At 37.7% G+C, this 24,184-nt stretch overlaps 1 pseudogene; it reads left to right on the forward strand.

Annotated features, from left to right (window-relative positions):
• The first annotated feature begins 17,203 nt into the window (after positions 1-17,203).
• On the forward strand, positions 17,204-18,886 carry LOC114204050 (trafficking protein particle complex subunit 10-like; annotated as a pseudogene).
• The last annotated feature ends 5,298 nt before the right edge of the window (positions 18,887-24,184 follow it).

Below are 24,184 nucleotides of genomic sequence, written 5' to 3' on the forward strand. Positions count from 1 at the left end.
TGGTCCTCTCAATTGATGCAGAAAAAGCATTTGACAAAATACAGCATCCTTTCCTGATTAAAACTCTTCAGAGTATAGGGATAGAGGGAACATTCCTCAAGTTCATAGAATCCATCTATGAAAAACCCACAACGAATATAATTCTCAGTGGGGAAAAGCTGAGAGCCTTTCCGGTAAAATCAGGAACATGTCAAGGATGCCCACTCTTGCCACTGTTGTTCAACATAGTACTTACTGGAAGTCCTAGCAAGAGCAATCAGACAACAAAAAGAAATAAAATGTATTCAAACTGGCAAAGAAGTCAAACTCTCTCTTTTCGCAGATGATATGATACTTTATGTGGAAAACCCAAAAGACTCCACCCCCAAATTACTAGAACTCACAGAGCAATTCAATAATGTGGCAGGATACAAAATCAATGCACAGAAATCTGTTGCTTTCTTATACACTAACAACGCAACTGTAGAAAGAGAAATTAGAGAAATGATTCCATTTACAACAGCGCCAAAAACCGTAAGATACCTTGGAATAAACATAACCAAAGAGGTAAAGGATCTATACTCTAGGAACTACAGAACACTCATGAAAGAAATTGAAGAAGACATAAAAAGATGGAAAAACATTCCATGCTCATGGATCAGAAGAATAAACATTGTTAAAATGTCTATGCTACCCAGAGCAATCTATACCTTCAATGCCATCCCGATGAAAATTCCAATGACATTTTTCAAAGTGCTGGAACAAACAATCCTAAAATTTGTATGGAATCAGAAAAAACCCTGAATCACCAAGGAAATGTTGAAAAAGAAAAACAAAGTTGGGGGCATCGCACTGCCCGACCTCAAGCTGTATTATAAAGCAATGATCACTAAGACAGCCTGGTACTGGCACAGAAACAGACATATAGACCAATGGAACAGAAGAGAGAGTCCAGATATGGACACTCAACTCTGTGGTCAAATAATCTTTGACAAAACAGGAAAAAATATGCAATGGAAAAAAGACAGTCTCTTCAACAAATGGTGCTGGGGAAATTGGACAGCCACATGCAGAAGAATGAAACTCGACCATTCTCTAACACCATACACAAAGATAAACTCAAAATGGATTAGATACCTAAAGGTGAGACAGGAATCCATCAAACTCCTAGAGGAGAACATAGGCAGTAACCTCTTTGACACTGGCCACAGCAACTTCTTTCAAGATACATCTCCAAAACCTAGTGAAACAAAGGCAAAAATGAACTTTTGGGACTTCATCAAGATAAAAAGCTTCTGCACAGCAAAGGAAAAGGTCAACAAAACAAAGAGGCAATCCATAGAATGGGAGAAGATATTTGCAAATGACACTACTGATAAAGGGCTGGTATCCAAGATCTATAAGGAACTTCTCAAACTCAGCACCCAGAAAACAAATAATCAAGTCAAAAAATGGGCAGAACTCATGAACAGACACTTCTCTGAAGAAGACATACACATGAAAAATGTTCATCATTAGCCATCAGGGAAATTCAAATCAAAACCACACTGTGATACTACCTTACACCAGTTAGAATGGGGAAAATGGACAGGGAAAGAAACAACAAATGTTGGAGAGGTTGTGGAGAAAGGGGAACCCTCATACACTCTTGGTGGGAATGCAAGTTGCTACAGCCACTTTGGAAAACAGTGTGGAGGTGTCTCAAAAAATTAAATATAGAGCTACCCTATGACCCAGAAATTTCACTCCTGGGTATTGACCCCAAAGACACAGATGTAGTGAAAAGAAGGGCCATATGCACCCCAATGTTCATAGCAGCAATGTCCGCAATAGCCAAACTGTGGAAAGAGCCAAGATTCCCTTTAACAGATGAATGGATAAAGAAGATGTGGTCCATATATACAATGGAATATGACTCAGCCATCAGAAAGGATGAATACCCAACTTTTATATCAACATGGATGGGAGTGGAGGAGATTATGCTAAGTGAAATAAGTCAAGCACAGAAAGTCAGTTATCACATGGTTTCACTTATTTGTGGTACATAAGGAATAACATGGAGGACATTAGGAGAAGGAAGGGAAAAATGAAGGGGGCGAAATCAGAGGGGGAGATGAACCATGCGAGATCATGGACTCTGAGAAACAAACTGAGGGTTTTAGAGCGGAGGGGCTTGGGGGATGGTTTAGCCCAGTGATGGGAATTAAGGAGGGCACATACTGCATGGAGCACTGGTTGTTATACGAAAACAATGAATCATGGATCACCACATCAAAAACTAATGATCTATTGTATGGTGACTAATGTAACATAATAAAATAAAATTCAAAAAAATATATGCCCACCAAACTTTGCTTATAGAGTGATTAAATAATGTACTTTCGCTATCCATGTACTACTGTTTCATAAAAATATATAGATAGTTCTATGATGAATAAATGTTTATTCATTTTATTTATTTCTGTTTATTTATAAGTGTTGCTGAATTTATTGCAGGTTTTTGTTATTGAGCATTCTTTCAATCAAATATCCCAAATATATGATTCCTGTGTGTGTGTTTGTGTATGAGTGAAAGAGAAACAGAGAAATATATTTTTTTAAAATTTAAAAGAGATCCAGAGAGGTTAAAAAATTGGGATCCACTGCTCTAAGCATTTTATTCTAATAAGAAGAAATCTTGTCTGTCTAAATTTCACCTTTTCTAAGTAGCTTCAAAGGGACTGCGTTAAATTATAATTCCCCTCCTTTTGGTAACTAAAGCTTCTTTCTCATTAGGCATTGATGCTGGGAAAGACACAATAGTGGCTCCAATAGTAAAAGTAACTTCCCCTTAAATAACACCTTTTATCTGATGCTCTAAATGCAATATGAAGAGATCTCACTGTCACAGGGAAGGGAAATGTACAACCAAGAAATTCTGTAGCTGGGAATAGAATCCAGGTGGGATAATCCCTCTAATATATGTTCTTCCTATAGAGGCCTGCCTATTTCTGAGAGGGTGGGGCTTGTTTATTTCTGAATTAACCCTGCAACTCTAGGGGAAGTCTTGGAAGCAAAAACGCCAACCATTTGGGTGATTTACCAGGCTGACACCCATTCATTGTCCTTAGAGACTTAAGTAAATTCTTCTGTATCCAGCATGGCTGAGGAAACAGAAAATTAGTAGTCAGTTTATAAAAATCATGCTTCATTTTCCAATGAATTACAATGTGATAAAATACATCCAACAAGAAGATTAGGCTGAAGAATATTTCTTTCTGTGGAGATTCAGAAGGCATTTTCCAACTGGGAAAGGACCATGAAATCAGCATTATGGATGCCAGTGAACATATTGCTGCAGGTGATCAGTTGTGCTGAGGCACTAAAGTAAAGAAAGCACAAGATAATTGAGTAGGTGGCAGGTTTTTGTATCTATATCTTAGGGACTTCTGGGCCCAGGGTTATCCCTAGGGAACATGGGGCTTGGGGAAAAATCAGAATGTGTATCTTTTTTAATTATTTGTATGTGGACAAAATCAGGTTGAAATTAACATTTATGTTGCCTTTAGGAAACCAAATAGGGGCAGTCAGAAGCAGGATGTTGAGGCCAAGACCACTTTTATGTTTTGAGTGTCTTGGCATATAAAAAAATGTAGAAAAGCCAAAAGAAGAGGGTTATACAAATAAGCATAGGTTGTCAACAGCTTTTATAAAAAGTATCTAATTTCTTAGAATAATTTCTGTCATTGGTCTGTTTCTCTGTCTCTCTCTGTCTGTCTTTCTTCTGTTTCATAACACAGGGTCTTTCTGTTTGCAAATCTCAATACACATTATTCAGCAAAGGGCAAGTACCTTCTCTACTGTGTTATTCTCATCTCTATCAGAATTGGAATTAGACCTACTAAAGGTCACAGAGAAAAAAAAATCTGTTGAATTTAAATAGACATAGAGCAATTTAGGCCACAAATGTAATACTTAAAGTAATTTGGTCCAGACAGAAAACACTTGTCCATGTTGTGAATCCAGATGCGGGAAGTTGACAGTCTCAGGAGAGCCATAGCAGTGCCTCACAATAAGGATTAAGAAGACCAATTATCTCAGAAGCCAAATCTTCTGAAGTAAATTGTCTGAGGAATAGACCTTTGAAACTCTCAAGATCTAGTGCAGTTTGCTTAAAAATGTTTCACCCTGGATACTTCAGAATCTCATTTCCACTTTTGTTATTCTCTCTTCTCTCTAGCTTTAATGGTAATAAAGGAGACATATTTATCATATCAAATATATTAAATTTTAACATCCCAGAAGTCAGTTCATTTCAAGTGTGTTTTTTCAAATGACTATGGCTGCTTGAAAGACAAACCAAGTGGGGTGGGGGGGTGAAGGGTTGGGGGGGAAGGTTGAGCCCTTGGCAGGGAAACTGGGAAAGGAAATGCAAAAAGCCTGTCAGAGCTGGGCCTGACCTTTCTAAGCAGCCAGATTTTCCAGAGGTGACCTCTGTACTCCAGCAAGTTGTCTGGAGTCCATATGACAATTCCAGGTATAATCAGAAATCAGACGCCTTTTAAACTGATGAAAAAAGTGGGAAGTAGAAGAGTATTTTTAAAGTTTTTATCAGTGCACAAACAATATAATGAAAACAAAAACATAGGAATAAAAAATCACAGTATCACTACATAATGTATCAACTTTTAATGTGACCTTTGCATACATACTTAATTTTACAAAGTTGTAAAAATAATAGAGATCCTTTTATGTGCTCTGTTCTTTATGTAATATTATAAATGGTTTGTCATGTAGTTCTATGTTTCTCATAATGTGGCTCATAGTAGCTGAACAATATTCCTTTAGGGCAATTCATCATGATTTAGCTAGTCTATCATGGGTCATTTAGGTTGTTACTAAATTTTTGTTATTATAAAGGTTGTTGTAATGAATATCTTGTTGCATATAATTTTTGTAACTTCTTGAATTCTTTCTTCACTTAAAATCCTGGCAGTTTAATCACTGGGTGAAAGGGCCTAAACATTTAAATTTTTCACAAAAATATTGCCAAACTGATTTCTAAAAACATAAATAATTGACTGATTTCATCACAGCCTTGCCAGGAAACTGGAAAAAACTAAATTAAACTGGTAAAAATGTTACCTCATTATAGTTTTAAGTTAAACTTTTCTGATTGTTTTGAAGATTGTACATATTCCCGTATATTTGTTACATTTTCTCTTGTGAGTACTGCCCCTTCATTTTTTTTTTTATGTTGGCCATTTATCTATTGGGGACTTGTAAGTTTTCTAATTAAGATCCTGAGTAATTTAAGTAATGTAGAAATTACTTAATAATATTTTTTATCAGGTTTTGTTCTTATATTTGAGATACTTTCTTAAGCAGAAGAGAAAATGTGTGGAATGCACATGACTTTATCTTGTATCTTCATTCAGAGTGACTCTTCATTGGTAGCATTTGTATTTTAGTGTAAAGGCTGCAGGACTCAACATTAAAAAGAATATCCTGGGAAAAAAAGGATTATAATTTGGGAATCAAAGAGAAAATATAATTCAAATCTGGGGCAATATATGGTTGATTTTCTTAGTTTGGTTTAAAATCTTTTAAATTTTATGTCAGTCCTTTTTGTGTCATAGTAATGTTAATTTAATGGGGCCGCAATTTGGTGAACAAGAGAGCTGAATTGCAGGGAGTAGAGGTGTTCAAATCATGGTATCTTCCACAGCATGTGAAAAACTACAATTGCCCTAAAGCCAGTCTCTAACTCTCTAAGCCTGTGGCCTTGAGTCTGACTTATTGTGTAAGGAGAATCATGCAAGATGATTCTCTGGTCTATTTTTTTCAGGCAAATCCTAAAAGAGACCCTGTCTTTGCAAATTTTTTATTGCATTTTCAACACTTTTATATTTGTATCAGAACTTGGTCAATCTCTAAAAAAAGAAAAAAGAAAAGTCCTAGTTGAAGAATGCTGGATTGGTTCCTACCTTAGGAGTATGTAGTTGCTGAAGGAGTTTGTCAAAATTTATGTTTCCATTTTTGGGCCTTGTCTCTCATTGTAATAGCTCATAGCAGCTATGCTCCACCCTCTTTCACTTATTCTGCAATTTTTAAGCATAAGAAAAATAAATTAAGAAAGATTTATAAGGGGCAGGACTGCTGCTGGCAGATGGTGAAAATAACTGTCAGGAGAGGGGATAGGCAAATTTAAGAGCAGTTCATTAGAAAAACCTTAGCACTTGGTATTTGGCATTGCAAAAACATGTTGGCATCTTTTTTTTAAATAGAATTTAATTTTAATTGGTGCAGACTCTTTGATATAATTAGACAACAAATAGGCAACATTTTAGTGGGAAAAACAAAACAAAACAAAACAAAGCCATAAGGTTTGGAGCCAGAATTAATTCATATGTTGGTATCTTTTATTTCATTTTTTTGTCAAAGCTCCTTTTAAAATAAGAATAGCCCATGTACTGTGTATATTTGCTCTTCCTTTGATATTCTGTGGAAAAACTAGAATTTCTACATAGCCTATTCATGTTCCATAAATTCTGTGTACTAATTTTTCATTGCTTTTTAAAATTTTTTATTTAAATTCAATTAGCTAACATCATTAGTTTCAGATGTAGTGTTCAGTAATTTATCAGTTGCATGTAACACCCAGTGCTCATTACATCACATGCCCTCCTTAATGCCCATCACCCAATTACCCCATCCCCCCACCCCCCTCCCTTCTGTAACCCTCAGTTTGGTTCCTGGAGTCCAGAGTTTCTCATGGTTTGTCTCCCTCTCTGATTTCTTCCCATTCAGTTTTCCCTCCCTTCCCCTATGATCCTCTGCACTGTTTCTCATATTCCACATATGAGTGAGAACATGTACAATTGTCTTTCTCTGTTTGACTTATTTCTCTCAGCATGATACCCTCCAGTTCCATTTGTTGATGAACATCTCAGCTCTTTCCACAGTTTGGCTATTGTGGACATTGCTGCTATTTTCATTGTTTTCTTGAAACATTTATTTTACTGTCCTCTTTCCTATAATTCACGGATCTTGTCACCTCTATCTCTTTTTTTTTAATTTTTTATTGTTATGTTAATCACCATCTATTACATCATTAGTTTTTGCTGCAGTGTTCCATGATTCATTGTTTGTTCATAACACCCAGTGCTCCATGCAGAACGTGCCCTCCTCAATACCCATCACCAGGCTAACCCATCCCCCTACTCCCCTCCCCTCTAGAACCCTCAGTTTGTTTTTCAGAGTCCATCATCTCTCATTCACCTCTATCTCTTAACATGCTTGAATTCACCCACTTTTCTCCTACTTTCCACCTCCACCTTTCTCTACTTCTAGTCCCAAATTTCTCTCTCCAGCTCAGGGCTCTCTACTGAGCTTGGAGTATATGTATCTAGCTCTTTCTATGTTTCCATTGAATATTTCAGAGGTCCTTTAAATTAATCCTATCCCTACCCAAGCTCACAATCTTCTGTACACCTGATCCTTTTCCAGTGTACCCAATCTCTTATATCTAGTGCAAACCAGAAACCTTGATATCATTTCTGAATCTTTCCACTCTGACATTTCATAGCCAATTACCAAGTCTTGCTAATTACACTTTTTAAAATGTCTCAAATTCAGTATTTTTTAAATCAATTTCTGCTATCAATTTCTTATTCTATGTCTCCATAATGTCTTATGTAGGCTATTGTAAAAGCTTCCTAATATGATTCCCTACCTCCGGTCTTTCCTCCTTCCAACCAAAACCAGCATGGCTTTTCAAAAAGGTAAATCTTATCATTTTACTCTCCTGCTTAAGAATCTTTGATGGCTCCCCATGTCTTTGGCATGGTTTTAAGGACCTGCTTCCTGATTTTCTTTTTGGCCTCATTTTCTACAAAATTCTTTATGCATCCTATGATACAGCCACACTTAATTGCTTTCTGTACCCCAAGTGTACTATATATACTTACATCCCCCTACTTTCTGTCTTCCCTGGACTAACTGACCAAATTCTGAGTAGCCTTTAAGATTCAGCTCAAAGATCACCTCCTTTATAAAATAGTCTCTAATTATCCCCCTCCTGAGCTCTTTCCTCACCTCTAATCCCCACAAAATTAGACATTTCCTTTTCATTCCTTCTATAGCAGATTGTACATAACTGAATGTAGCATATATCCCACAACATTTGAATGTTTTATATATCATTTTACTTTGTACACTAGATGGGACATCTTTGAGGGCAGAGATAATATTTATTTTATATTCCCTCTACCATTTAATATGGTAGACGCTGTATATATGTTTGTTGAATAAAGAATGAATAATATACTTTATCCTTTTTAGCCACATTTTCTCTTCGTTCTTTTAATTAATTTTTAGGCTTTGGAATTTCCGTTTTTCCTTCAGTGGGGCTTAATCCTCAAGACCATGATTATTGTACCCTTTTAATGCCCCTTCCTTTCAACAAGACTCTATGATACATTTTATAGCTATAACTTGACTACTTCTTATGTATAAAGCTTAGCCAATAGATTCTAAAAATATTTCATGATGACAATTTAACACATTCAAAGATCAGGTATTGCTGTGTTTCCTCACCTATATGCTATTCTTTTGGGTAGAGATCTTTTCTGCTACACCAGAATTATAAATCTCTGTTTTTAAAACATTCTACAAGACTCTTCTTTAGCCTTTTCTTACGCTATTTCTTCTTGCTTCTTAATTTTTTTAATGTCCTCCTGAGTCCATCAATTTTTACTTTATGAGTACAATCTCTCTTTGATGATTCTTTGTACAAAACTTTCCTGATTGTAATTTTTTTTATCTTGACCTTTAGCTTCCATCACTTTCTTTACCATTCTTTTTCCTTTCTTATACATCTCTTTCTGTATCTTTTTTTAAACGATTTTATTTATTTATCTGAGAGAGAGAGAGAGTGCATGAGCAGGGGGAAGGGACAGAGGAAGTACACAAAAAAATGAAATAAAAGATACCAACATATAAGTTAATTCTGCCTCCTCCCCCGCAGGGAGCCTGCCACATGGCTTGATCCCAGGACCCTGGGATCATGACCTGAGCCCAAGGTAGATGCTTAACTGAGTGAGCCACTCAGGCATCCCAGGTGCCCCCTCTTTCTGTATCTTGCAACTGCTTCAAATTCTGTGTTGCTTCTCACCTTCTAAGAGCTATTTCCTTTCCTGCCTATTTTTTGCAGATGGACAAGTTCCACATAAAGATGGTCCCCAACTTACAATGATTTGATGTATGATTTTTTGACTTTATGATGGTGCAAAAGAAATATGTATTCAGTAGAAACCATACTTGGAATTTCTATCTTTTCCCAGGCTAGTCATATGTGGTACAATCCTCTCTTGTCATGCTGGGCAGCAGCAGGGAGCCACAGCTCCCAGTCAGCCATGTGATCATGAGGATAAATGACCAATACGCTTAACAATCATTCTGGACCCATACTAGCATTCTGTTTTTCACTTTCAGTACAGTATTCAATAAATTACAAGAGATATTTAATACTTTATTATAAAATAGGCTTTGTGTTAAATTATTTTGCCCAACTGTAGGCTAATCTAAGTGCTCTGAGAACCTTTAAAGTAAGCTAGCCTAAGCTACGTTGTTTGGTAGGTTAGGTGTATTAAATGCATTTTTGACTTATGATAATTTTAACTTATGATGGGTTTATCAGGATCTAACCCCATTGTAAGTTGAGGAAGATCTGTGCAGTGAGGTCCATTTATCTCTTTCATTTGGTGTTCCTTTGTGCCCCTCCTGTCCAGCCCCACATATAAATTTCTTCATGTGCTTTTTTTCCTTTTTTACTTTGTGTAATTTTAGTCTCTTATAAAGCAATGGAAACACATCACATTTCATCAGATGTTTTGCTTGCTCATCTCTAGTCATTGTGTTTCCTTGTCTTTGCTTGTTCCTTTGTCCTTACTCCTCTCTCCATTTCTTGCAGAAGTCCCCTTCTTTATCTTGCATTCACTGGCTGTTCAGTGTTAATCTTTCATTCCAAACTCTTGCAATAGACCCAATTTATTAAACCACTTGATATATGATATAGGATCATAACAAACCAATAGAATAAGAAGTAGATTATTTTGTAATGTTGAGAAAACTGGCTGTTTGAAAAAAAAAGCCTCACCTCACATCATGCACTAAAATAAACTCTAGATTAATTCATTAGCTAAATTAAAAAAATGAAATCATAAATGCCTAAAATAAAATATAAATAAAAATGTAACTGACAACTAGATGGGGAAGAACTTCTAATCCATAAAAGCAATGAAGAAATCACAGAGTAAAAGTTTAATATATGTATATATATGTTGTATTTTCTATGCAACAAAAAGAGTAAAAATAATAGCACAGCTATAAAACATTTTAAAAATATTTCCAATAAATATGACCAAAATTAATGTTCTTGATATAGTTAACCAACAAGAATGTAATAAGAATGACACTTTGTTGGCAAAACATGTAAACAAAACAGTTCACAAAAGAAATTAACATCAAATATAGTAATTAAAGAAATGTAGCTTCAGTAATATTTCTCATGTAGTACTGGTATGGATAAAGTGAGATGAATATTTTCATATATTGGGAGGAGTACAGGCATCTTTTCTGAAAAGCAATCTCTGTGTGTGTATGCGTATACACATATGTATATATAACACACAAAATTTATGAAGCCGTAAAATGTCTACATTACAACCTTTGAGAATGTATCCTAAGAAAAATCAAACTATATATAAACAAAAAAGCCCACAGCAGCATTATTTATAATGATACAAAGTTGGATAATTAAATATTTATCAACAGGGAGATGTTTATATACATCCAAAAATGGAATATAATGCAGCTATTAATAGTCATGTTTTCAAAGAACATTAACTTCCTGGGAAGATATTAATATAATAGGTAATAAAAAATGCAGATATGCAACTACATGTGTAAACTTATACTAATTTTAAAAAGATATACTTTGTGCAAAGGAGTCAAGTACATACATCAAAGTGTTGATGATGGTGAGGTTATAGGTGATTTTAATTATAAAAGTATTTCCCAATAACTTTCAGATTTTCTTATGGCCATATTTTATTTCTAAAATCAGATAAATGACAAGCATGATTTATGATGGAAAGTTTTTGACTCTGCCTGTTTTCCCCTTGTGGACATGTTCCTGGAGAGTTTGCATTGCTTTGGAATTTTTAATTTTTTATTAAAAAGATTGCTAATATTTTTTCCCCACTCTCTTAGCTCTGAGTTTGCCCCCAAATTTCTTTTTTTCTTTCTATTTAAAGATTTTTTTCATTTATTTGTCAGAGAGAGAGAGTGAGCACAAGCAGGGGGAGTGGCAGGAAGAAGGAGAAGCGGGCTCCCCTCTTAGTGAGGAGCCCAATGTAGGACTCGATCCCAGGACCCTGAGATCATGACCTGAGCTGAAGGCAGTCACTTAACTGACTGAGACACCCAGGCGTCCCTGCCCCCAAATTTCTTAAGAGGCACTTGTCCTTTTTTAAAAATATGTTCTCTAAAATCCAATTTCTTTACTGATCTGAAGATCATATTTGTCTATGGATCAGAATTACTGCAACTGTATGTCTTAGAAACATTCTAATTAAAATATTAATTAGGACACTCACCACCAATTTTCTGCATAACTTCTTTGTGAAGTGAATTCATAAGACAAATTTCTTTCGAAGACATTCTTCTGTTGTCCTCCTTCATCCCCTTTAAAAGTCTTTCCTCCCTTTTTCCTTATCTCGTTTCCTCTTCCCTCTCCATTCTCTTTCTCTGTTTCTTCTTTCCCTCCTTTACCTTTTCCTACCCGTCCCTTTCCCTTACTTCTGCTCTGAACAACTATATCTACTTTACTTTCTTTGCTTACTCTTCTCCATTTATCTGTTTTATGCCAGTCTTACTTTTTCCTACATGAATTCTTTTGATTTTCCAGTCAAATCTCTGTATTCTACTTATCTATAAGTCCTAAAGTTTGATGCCTTGGACATACTGAAGTGCTTATTGACTGGCATAACATTTCTTATTTTTTTTCTATTAAGAAAAAATTCATTTTTGTAACTTGATCAGCACTGGCTTTTGGAGTTTGATGGTTATGTTGCTGATACATGTTCATTTTACTTTCCATTATAAGCCTTAGACTCTCTTGTGATTTCATTTTACATTGGTGCATTTGATTCTTCTTTCCTTTGTGAATCACATTACATTTATGAATGCTTTATTGAATCTTATTTTATTGATTTCTGCCCATTTAAAAATTTTATCCTGCTTGTACTCTATTTTTATGCCTATCCTGCAATGTGCAGGAACACCTGCAAATTTTATTAGGCATTCTCTACCTTCTACTCTCTAAGTAGTTAATGAAAATATTGAATTGTATTGAATTCAGAGTGGACCCCTAAGGGACCTACCTGACACCTTCACCCAATGCAGTATTGAACTGTCAATAACAACTTTTTGTGTTCGATTTGTTTTAACTAGGTCTGTATCTAAACTATTCATCTTATGACCCACTTCCATCTAATTCATCCTTTTAAAACATTTTTGCTAGCCCACGTCTCCACCAAATTTTTCTTTTTTTAAATTTTTTATTGTTATGTTAATCACCATATATTACATCATTAGTTTTTGATGTAGTGTTCTATGATTCATTGTTTGTGCATAACACCCAGTGCTCCATGCAGAATGTGCCCTCTTTAATACCCATCACCAGGCTAACCCATCCCTCTACTCTCCTCCCCTCTAGAACCCTCAGTTTGTTTTTCAGAGTCCATCATCTCTCATGGTTCCTCTCCCCCTCTGACTTACTCCCCTTCATTCTTCCTCTCCTGTTATCTTCTTCTTTTTCTTTTTTCTTAAAATATGTTGCATTATTTGTTTCAGAAGTACAGATCTGTGATTCAACAGTCTTGCACAATTCACAGTGCTCACCATAGCACATACCCTCCCCAATGTCTATCACCCAGCCACCCCATCCCTCCCACGCCCAACCACTACAGTAACACTCAGTTTGTTTCCTGAGATTAAGAATTCCTCATATCAGTGAAGTCATATGATACATGTCTTTCTCTGATTGACTTATTTCACTCAGCATAACACCCTCCAGTTCCATCCACGTCGTTGCAAATGGCAAGATCTCATTCCTTTTGATGGCTGCATAATATTCCATTGTGTATATATACCACCCCTTCTTTATCCATTCATCTGTCGATGGACATCTTGGCTCTTTCCACAGTTTGGCTATTGTGGACATTGCTGCTATAAACATTGGGGTGCATGTACCCCTTCGGGTCCCTACATTTGTATCTTTGTGGTAAATACCCAGTAGTGCAATTGCTGGATCAAATGGTAGCTCTAATTTCAACTGTTTGAGGAACCTCCATACTGTTTTCCAGAGTGGTTGCACCAGCTTACATTCCCACCAACAGTGTAGGAGGGTTCCCCTTTCTCCACATCCCCGCCAACATCTGTCGTTCCCTGACTTGTTAATTTTAGCCATTCTGACGGGTGTGAGGTGGTATCTCATTGAGGTTTTGATTTGGATTTCCCTGAAGCCGAGCGATGTTGAGCACTTTTTCATGTGCCTGTTGGCCATTTGGATGTCTTCTTTGGAAAAATGTCTGTTCATGTCTTCTGCCCATTTCTTGATTGGATTATTTGTTCTTTGGGTGTTGAGTTTGATTAGTTCTTTATAGATTTTGGATACTAGCCCTTTATCTGATAAGTCATTTGCAAATATTTTCTCCCATTCTGTCAGTTGTCTTTTGGTTTTGTGGACTGTTTCTTTTGCTGTGCAAAAGCTTTTTATCTTGATGAAATCTCAATAGTTCATTTTTGCCCTGGCTTCCTGTGCCTTTGGCGATGTGTCTAGGAAGAAGTTGCTGCAGCTGAGGTTGAAGAGGTTGCTACCTGTGTTCTCCTTTAGGATTTGGATGGACTTCTGTCTCACGTTTAGGTCTTTCAACCATTTGGAGTCTATTTTTGTGTGTGGTGTAAGGAAATGGTCCAGTTTCATTCTTCTGCATGTGGCTGTCCAATTTTCCCAACACCATTTGTTGAAGAGACTGTCTTTTTTCCATTGGACATTCTTTCCTGCTTTGTCAAAGATAAGTTGACCATAGAGTTGAGGGTCCATTTCTGGGCTCTTGATTCTGTTCCATTGATCTATGTGTCTGTTTTTGTGCCAGTACCATACTGTCTTGATGATGACAGCTTTGTAATAGAGCTGGAAGTCCAGAATTGTGATGCCGCCAGCTTTGCTTTTCTTTTTCAATATTCCTCTGGCTATTCGGGGGTCTCTTCTGGTTCCATACAAATTTTGGGATTATTTGTTCCATTTCTTTGAAAAAAGTGGATGGTATTTTGATGGGGATTGCATTGAATGTGTAGATTGCTCTAGGTAGCATTGACATCTTCACAATGTTGGTTCTCCCAATCCATGAGCATGGAACATTTTTCCATTTCTTTGTGTCTTCTTCAGTTTCTTTCATGAGTATTTTATACTTTTCTGAGTACAGATCCTTTGCCTCTTTGGTTAAATTTATTCCTAGGTATCTAATGGTTTTGGGTGCAATTGTGAATGGGATCGACTCCTTGATTTGTCTCTCTTCTGTCTTGTTGTTGGTGTATAGGAATGCCACTGATTTCTGTGCATTGATTATATAGCCTGCTACTTTACTGAATTCCTGTATGAGTTCTAGCAGTTTTGGGGTGGAGTCTTTTGGGTTTTCCACATACAGTATCATATCATCAGCAAAGAGTGAGAGTTTGACTTTCTCTTTGCCGATTTGGATGCCTTTGATTTCTTTTTGTTGTCTGATTGCTGTGGCTAGGACTTCTAATATTATGTTGAATAGCAGTGGTGAGAGTGGACATCCCTGCCGCGTTCCTGACCTTAGGGGAAAAGCTCTCAGCCTTTCCCCATTGAGAATGATATTCGCTGTAGGTTTTTCATAGATGGCTTTTATGATATTGAGGTATGTACCCTCTATCCCTATACTCTGAAGAGTTTTGATCAAGAAAGGATGCTGTACTTTGTCAAATGCTTTTTCTGCATCTATTGAGAGGATCATATGATTCTTGTTCTTTCTTTTGTTAATGTATTCTATCACGTTGATTGATTTGCGGATGTTGAACCAGCCTTGCAGCCCAGGGATAAATCCCACTTGGTCGTGGTGAATAATCCTTTTAATGTACTGTTGGATCCTATTGGTTAGTATTTTGGTGAGAATTTTTGCATCCATGTTCATCAAGGATATTGGTCTGTAATTCTCCTTTTTGATGGGGTCTTTGTCTGGTTTTGGGATCAAGGTAATGCTGGCCTCATAAAATGAGTTTGGAAGTTTTCCTTCCATTTCTATTTTTTGGAACAGTTTCAGGAGAATAGGTATTAATTCTTTAAATGTCTGATAGAATTCCCCTGGGAAGCCATCTGGCCCTGGGCTTTTGTTTCTTGAGAGATTTTTGATGACTGCTTCAATTTCCTTAGTGGTTATAGGTCTATTCAGGTTTTCTATTTTTTCCTGGTTCAATTTTGGTAGTTGATACATCTCTAGGAATGCACCCATTTCTTCCAGATTATCTAATTTGCTGGCCTAGAGTTGCTCATAATATGTTCTTATAATTGTTTGTATTTCTTTGGTGTTGGTTGTGATCTCTCCTCTTTCATTCATGATTTTGTTGATTTGGGTCATTTCTCTTTTCTTTTTGATAAGTCTGGCCAGGGGTTTATCAATCTTGTTAATTCTTTCAAAGAACCAGCTCCTAGTTTCGTTGATCTGTTCTACTGTTCTTTTGGTTTCTAATTCATTGATTTCTGCTCTGGTCTTTATTATTTCTCTTCTCCTGCTGGGTTTAGGCTTTATTTGCTGTTCTTTCTCCAGCTCCTTTAGGTGTAGGGTTAGGTTGTGTATTTGAGACCTTTCTTGTTTCCTGAGAAAGGCTTATATTGCTATATACTTTCCTCTCAGGACTGCCTTTGCTGTATCCCAAAGATTTTGAACAGTTGTGTTTTCATTTTCATTGGTTTCCATGAATTTTTTTAATTCTTCTTTAATTTCCTGGTTGACCCATTCATTCTTTAGTAGGATGCTCTTTAGCCTCCATGTATTTGAGTTCTTTCCGACATTCCTCTTGTGATTGAGTTCTAGTTTCAAAGCATTGTGGTCTGAAAATATGCAGGGAATGATCCCAATCTTTTGGTACTGGTTGAGACCTGATTTGTGACCTAGGATGTGATCAATTCTGGAGAATGTTCCATGGGCACTAGAGAAGAATGTGTATTCCGTTGCTTTGGGATGGAATGTTCTGAATATGTCTGTGAAGTCCATTTGGTCCAGTGTGTCATTTAAAGTCTTTATTTCCTTGTTGATCTTTTGCTTAGATAATCTAATTTTTCTTTTTTTAAGGTATATACTTATCCTCTTGAAGGAAGGATTGATTTATAGTTTCACATGATTTGTTTTTGACAGACTCATGCTACCTATTACTTGTTATTTCTTTCAGGTTTACATTGATCATTATCAAGAGCTTCACATATTGTGTTAGCTGTTCATTGCAATGATTCAGTGGTGAATTTATTGATTTATTGCCTTCTGGAGTCATGTTATTCTCTCCACACAGCCCTACTACACTTTCTGAAGGTCCTGGTTGTTGAAAAGGCTACTAAAATAGCTCTCTTTTTTATCTATACAATTTATCTTACATCTCTTTTGGTTTCAAAGGATCATCTCTTGGTCCATAATATAGGCTATGACCATAAAGTATTTTCTGTTCTTCCTAGTGAGTGTTCAGCTCTAAAACATTCCATTTGTGTATTTATTGAATAGAGTTGGTCTTCTGTTTTTGCTTTATATTTGTTTCTTAAGATCAGATATTTATTTTGGAGGCATCTCTATAATTCCTATTCCAACCCCTTTCACCCCCAACACAGAAATAAAGCCCTTAAAATTATTTGTACCATAGAAAAGGATTTTTTATAACCAAAGTGTAACAAAGACATTTCTAACTATAATGCAAAATACAAAGCCATAGAATACAATATTGGTAATATTGACTTCTTAAAAATAATTTTAAAAAATCATGGCGGGAAGTGGTGGGGCCAGGTGGCCATGTAGGGCAGCTGGCTTAGGAACTGCCTCACACAGCCTGATGGGTATCCCTGTTGTGGTGCTGCTCAGGCTTAGGCTGGCCTGGAGGCCAGTGATGGTCCATGGATACCCCTGAGGAGCCGCTGCTGCTGGTGACCTACACAAGCCCATTGTTACCTGTGCTGGAGATCAGAATTGATTTACCTCTATTTATTCAGTGTTTTCCTAGCAGCTTCCAAGAGAACAGATGGAATGGAGAAGGTACTATGGCCAGGCTCCAAAGATGATTCACCTAGAATCTAACTTTGTTCAATTCAAAGAGGAACTGTTGCTCAAAGAAGGAAACTAAGTCCCACTTACTTTCCCCTTTTTTCATATTTATTGGATGGAATGCTATGTTACTGGTGTTTAAAGCTATAGTAAAAGATGACCTTACCAAGTAGCAGAATGTTCTGAAAGGTCATAGCTCTGTGGACTGGCTAATAGTGGTGGTTGAAAACTGAATGGGAGGAAATCAGAGAGAGAGACAAACCATGAGAGACTCGACTCCAGGAAACAAACAGGATTGCAGAAAGGGAGGTAGGAGGGGGTAATTGGGTGATGGGAATTAAGGAGGGAACATGATATGATGAGCACTGGGTGTTGTATGCAGCTGATGAATCACTGAACACTACATCAAAAACTGGAGATGTACTAAATGTTGGCTAATCGAATTAAAATAAAATAAAATTAAAAAAAGAAAATGATGCCAAGGGGGGGAAATAAAAAGCAAAACCAACATCATTCCCTGAACTCCTATTGTGGACAAAATAAGAAATGATTTTTGTAATAAACAGAGTGACAGGTGTGTCATGCTCTCCAACCCCTTAAAGGACTCTTCTTGAACTCAGGAATCCTTGGAATATCTTCCTTACCAAACTCGGGACATTGCTTCTTATGTCTTTTACCAAAAACATAGGCAAGTTTGAGGATGAACTGAGAACCTTGACGGAGAAGAGGACTGAGCCAGGCTGGAGCTTTTGTGAGTATTTCATGGTTCAGGAGGAACTTGCCTTTGTATTTGATATGCTGCAGCAATTTGAAAATGCCCTGGTACAATATAATGAACTGGATGCCCTGTTTTCTCAGTATGTTGTCAGCTTTGGCTCTGGGGATGATGCCAACTGGCTGACTTTTTTCTGCCAGCCAGTGAAAAGCTGGAATGGATTGATCCTCCAAAAGCCCATAGACATGGAGAGGTGTGAATTGATATAGAGGCAAGAAGCCACCCTGTTAGATCTGTGCATTTACCTGTTTTCTCACCAGTACACCTTGCTCCTGTTCCTGTAGAGGCTGTGGGAGGTGGCTCAGCATGCCCTAGAGCTGCTGCAAAATTGTGTGCAGGAACTGATGCTCTTAGAAGTCTGTTCCACCTGGTGCTCTGGACTGCTGTCTTGGAGGTACTGCAGAGGATAGAAGGTTGTTGTGACTGGGCGGAGATAGACTCAAACACTGCCCATACTTTAGGTTTATGTAGCTATGCTACAGAAAAGCTGAAGTCCTTCGTCTATCTGTGTGGACTTGTGTCAGAAAAAGGACCTAACTCCGAGGACCTCAACAGGGTAGTTGATCTTTTGGCAGGTTTGGGAGCTGAGCAAACTGAAACAGCCAACACAGCTCAGAGTCTCAAAGAAGCATTTTCATCAGTAGAAGCTTTTGAAAAACACTACTTAGATCTGTCCCATGCTGTCAAAATGCACACTAGCATTGGGAAGATCCTGTCTGCTAATTTCACTGGGAAGGATACTGCAGAGTTTTACATGTAATTGATTTTGAACTTTTCTTTGAGTTTCAAACATTTCACACATGTAGTAAAAGGCTTGTTATGTATGGGATTAATATGAAGTGTAATAAATTTTTAGAATGAAAAATGTAGAATCTGTCAAAGTGACCTTCTCGTGCACAGCTGGCCTTGGAAAGCGACACCGGCTGGTGCTGACCCAGGAGCAGCTGCACCAGCTTCATGGTCGCCTCATCTCCTGAGTGCTTCCGCCCCATCCACCTCTACCCTCCGCCCTCTGGGTGTCACTCTGCCTGATGCACAGCCACCTCAGCTAGTCCCCATTGTAGAACTGTGTGTGCACAGCTGTTCCTGCCCTGTTCAGCTTCACTTCCACCTGTCAGTGCCCTGCCCCTGCCCCTTGACTTGGGTTCCCCTATGTCCATTCCTTGGCCTCTGCCAGGATTTGCTGTTCAGCTGCTCCCTCCTTCCTGAGTGGCCTCAGGGCATGTGGGGGGTAGGCTGAGACCCCACCACCAAAGGTTCAGTGAGGTCCCCCTCATAGAGGACGTCACCCCTTGATTAAAGCAACTCTGCTTCAGTGAAAAAAAAAATCATCATCAGTTTTTTTTTTCAATTTCTTCTGAAAACTAGATGGAGAGATTTTCAACTTGCTACCCTTAATCCTTATCGATCTTTGTGTTTTATTTAATTAAATTAATGTAATGTACTTCCATTATATATGCAGGTGGCATATATATTTAAGTGGTATATATAACATATATGATATATAGTATTACAATTTTATTTAACTAAAGAATTATGAGGAAATAAAGAATCTATATACAGTGGCATAAATTGGAATTCAGATTCTTTTTTTGGGGGAGGAATCTAGATTCTTTTTTTTTTTTTTAATTTTTTATTGTTATGTTAATCACCATATATTACATCATTAGTTTTTGGTGCAGTGTTCCATGATTCATTGTTTGTTCATAACACCCAGTGCTCCATGCAGAACGTGCCCTCCTCAATACCCATCACCAGGCTAACCCATCCCCCTACCCCCCTCCCCTCTAGAACCCTCAGTTTGTTTCTCAGAGTCCATCATCTCTCATGGTTCGTCTCCCCCTCTGACATACTCCCCTTTTCTTCCTCTCCTGTTATCTTCTTCTTTTTCTTTTTTCTTAAAATATGTTGCATTATTTGTTTCAGAAGTACAGATCTGTGATTCAACAGTCTTGCACAATTCACAGCGCTCACCGTAGCACATACCCTCCCCAATATCTATCACCCAGCCACCCCATCCCTCCCACCCCCAACCACTCCAGTAACTCTCAGTTTCTTTCCTGAGATTAAGAATTCCTCATATCAGTGAGGTCATGTGATACATGTCTTTCTCTGATTGACTTATTTCACTCAGCATAACACCCTCCAGTTCCATCCACGTCGTTGCAAATGGCAAGATCTCATTCCTTTTGATGGCTGCATAATATTCCATTGTGTATATATACCACCCCTTCTTTATCCATTCATCTGTCGGTGGGCATCTTGGCTCTTTCCACAGTTTGGCTATGGTGGACATTGCTGCTATAAACATTGGGGTACACGTACCCCTTCGGGTCCCTACATTTGTATCTTTGTGGTAAATACCCAGTAGTGCAATTGCTGGATCGAACGGTAGCTCTAATTTCAACTGTTTGAGGAACCTCCATACTGTTTTCCAGAGGGGTTGCACCAGCTTGCATTCCCACCAACAGTGTAGGAGGGTTCCCCTTTCTCCACATCCCCGCCAACATCTGTCGTTCCCTGACTTGTTAATTTTAGCCATTCTGACGGGTGTGAGGTGGTATCTCATTGAGGTTTTGATTTGGATTTCCCTGATGCCAAGCGATGTTGAGCACTTTTTCATGTGCCTGTTGGCCATTTGGATGTCTTCTTTGGAGAAATGTCTGTTCATGTCTTCTGCCCATTTCTTGATTGGATTATTTGTTCTTTGGGTGTTGAGTTTGATAAGTTCTTTATAGATTTTGGATACTAGCCCTTTATCTGATATGTCATTTGCAAATATTTTCTCCCATTCTGTCGGTTGTCTTTTGGTTTTGTGGACTGTTTCTTTTGCTGTGCAGAAGCTTTTTATCTTGATGAAATCCCAATAGTTCATTTTTGCCCTGGCTTCCCATGCCTTTGGCGATGTTTCTAGGAAGAAGTTGCTGCGGCTAAGGTCGAAAAGGTTGCTACCTGTGTTCTCCTTTAGGATTTGGATGGACTCCTGTCTCACGTTTAGGTCTTTCAACCATTTGGAGTCTATTTTTGTGTGTGGTGTAAGGAAATGGTCCACTTTCATTCTTCTGCATGTGGCTGTCCAATTTTCCCAACACCATTTGTTGAAGAGACTGTCTTTTTTCCATTGGACATTCTTTCCTGCTTTGTCAAAAATAAGTTGACCATAGAGTTGAGGGTCCATTTCTGGGCTCTCCATTCTGTTCCATTGATCTATGTGTCTGTTTTTGTGCCAGTACCATCCTGTCTTGATGATGACAGCTTTGTAATAGAGCTGGAAGTCCGGAATTGTGATGCCGCCAGCTTTGCTTTTCTTTTTCAGTATTCCTCTGGCTATTCTGGGTCTCTTCTGGTTCCATACAAATTTTAGGATTATTTGTTCCATTTCTTTGAAAAAAGTGGATGGTATTTTGATGGGGATTGCATTGAATGTGTAGATTGCTCTAGGTAGCATTGACATCTTCACAATGTTGATTCTCCCAATCCATGAGCATGGAACGTTTTTCCATTTCTTTGTGTCTTCTTCAATTTCTTTCCTGAGTATTTTATAGTTTTCTGAGTACAGATCCTTTGCCTCTTTGGTTAGATTTATTCCTAGGTATCTAATGGTTTTGGGTGCAATTGTAAATGGGATAGACTCCTTGATTTGTCTCTCTTCTGTCTTGTTGTTGGTGTATAGGAATGCCACTGATTTCTGTGCATTGATTTTATATCCTGTTACTTTACTGAATTCCTGTATGAGTTCTAGCAGTTTTGGGGTGGAGTCTTTTGGGTTTTCCACATACAGTATCATATCATCTGCAAAGAGTGAGAGTTTGACTTCCTCTTTGCCGATTTGGATGCCTTTGATTTCTTTTTGTTGTCTGATTGCTGTGGCTAGGACTTCTAATACTATGTTGAATAGCAGTGGTGAGAGTGGACATCCCTGCCGCGTTCCTGACCTTAGGGGAAAAGCTCTCAGCCTTTCCCCATTGAGAATGATATTCGCTGTAGGTTTTTCATAGATGGCTTTTATGATATTGAGGTATGTACCCTCTATCCCTATACTCTGAAGAGTTTTGATCAAGAAAGGATGTTGTACTTTGTCAAATGCTTTTTCTGCATCTATTGAGAGGATCATATGATTCTTGTTCTTTCTTTTGTTAATGTATTGTATCACGTTGATTGATTTGCGGATGTTGAACCAGCCTTGCAGCCCAGGAATAAATCCCACTTGGTCGTGGTGAATAATCCTTTTAATGTACTGTTGGATCCTATTGGCTAGTATTTTGGTGAGAATTTTTGCATCCATGTTCATCAAGGATATTGGTCTGTAATTCTCTTTTTTGATGGGGTCTTTGTCTGGTTTTGGGATCAAGGTAAAGCTGGCCTCATAAAATGAGTTTGGAAGTTTCCCTTCCATTTCTATTTTTTGGAACAGTTTCAGGAGAATAGGTATTAATTCTTCTTGAAATGTCTGATAGAATTCCCCTGGGAAGCCATCTGGCCCTGGGCTTTTGTTTCTTGGGAGATTTTTGATGACTGTTTCAATTTCCTTAGTGGTTATAGGTCTGTTCAGGTTTTCTATTTCTTCCTGGTTCAATTTTGGTAGTTGATACATCTCTAGGAATGCACCCATTTCTTCCAGGTTATCTAATTTGCTGGCCTAGAGTTGCTCATAATATGTTCTTATAATTGTTTGTATTTCTTTGGTGTTGGTTGTGATCTCTCCTCTTTCATTCATGATTTTGTTGATTTGGGTCATTTCTCTTTTCTTTTTGATCAGTCTGGCCAGGGGTTTATCAATCTTGTTAATTCTTTCAAAGAACCAGCTCCTAGTTTCGTTGATCTGTTCTACTGTTCTTTTGGTTTCTATTTCATTGAGTTCTGCTCTGATCTTTATGATTTCTCTTCTCCTGCTGGGTTTAGGCTTTCTTTGCTGTTCTTTCTCCAGCTCCTTTAGGTGTAGGGTTAGGTTGTGTATTTGAGACCTTTCTTGTTTCTTGAGAAAGGCTTGTATTGCTATATACTTTCCTCTCAGGACTGCCTTTGCTGTATCCCAAAGATTTTGAACAGTTGTGTTTTCATTTTCATTGGTTTCCATGAATTTTTTTAATTCTTCTTTAATTTCTTGGTTGACCCATTCATTCTTTAGTAGGATGCTCTTTAGCCTCCATGTATTTGAGTTCTTTCCGACTTTCCTCTTGTGGTTGAGTTCTAGTTTCAAAGCATTGTGGTCTGAAAATATGCAGGGAATGATCCCAATCTTTTGGTACCGATTGAGACCTGATTTGTGACCTAGGATGTGATCAATTCTGGAGAATGTTCCATGGGCACTAGAGAAGAATGTGTATTCCGTTGCGTTGGGATGGAATGTTCTGAATATGTCTGTGAAGTCCATTTGGTCCAGTGTGTCATTTAAAGTCTTTATTTCCTTGTTGATCTTTTGCTTAGATGATCTGTCCATTTCAGTCAGGGGGGTGTTAAAGTCCCCCACTATTATTGTATTGTTGTCAATGTGTTTCTTTGCTTTTGTTATTAATTGCCTTATATAATTGGCTGCTCCCATGTTCGGGGCATAGATATTTACAATTGTTAGATCTTCTTGTTGGATAGACCCTTTAAGTAGGATATAGTGTCCTTCCTCATCTCTTATTACAGTCTTTGTTTTAAAATCTAGTTTGTCTGATATAAGGATTGCCACCCCAGCTTTCTTTTGGTGTCCATTAGCATGGTAAATGGTTTTCCACCCCCTCACTTTCAATCTGGGGGTGTCTTTGGGTGTAAAATGAGTCTCTTGCAGACAGCATATGGATGGGTCTTGTTTTTTAATCCAATCTGATAGCCTGTGTCTTTTGATTGGGGCATTTAGCCCATTTACATTCAGGGTAACTATTGAAAGGTATGAATTTAGTGCCATTGTATTACCTGTAAGGTGACTGTTAACTGTCTGTTGTCTGTGTTCGTTTCTGCTCTTTGCTGCTTTTAGGTTCTCTCTTTGCTTAGAGGACCCCTCTCAATATTTCTTGGAGGGCTGGTTTCGTGTTTGCAAATTCCTTTAGTTTTTGTTTGTTCTGGAAGCTTT

Source organism: Eumetopias jubatus, unplaced genomic scaffold (genome assembly GCF_037043125.1).
Source record: "Eumetopias jubatus isolate StellerSeaLion01/CBP00866 unplaced genomic scaffold, mEumJub1_p1.0 scaffold_11, whole genome shotgun sequence".
In the NCBI taxonomy this organism is placed as follows: domain Eukaryota; kingdom Metazoa; phylum Chordata; class Mammalia; order Carnivora; family Otariidae; genus Eumetopias; species Eumetopias jubatus.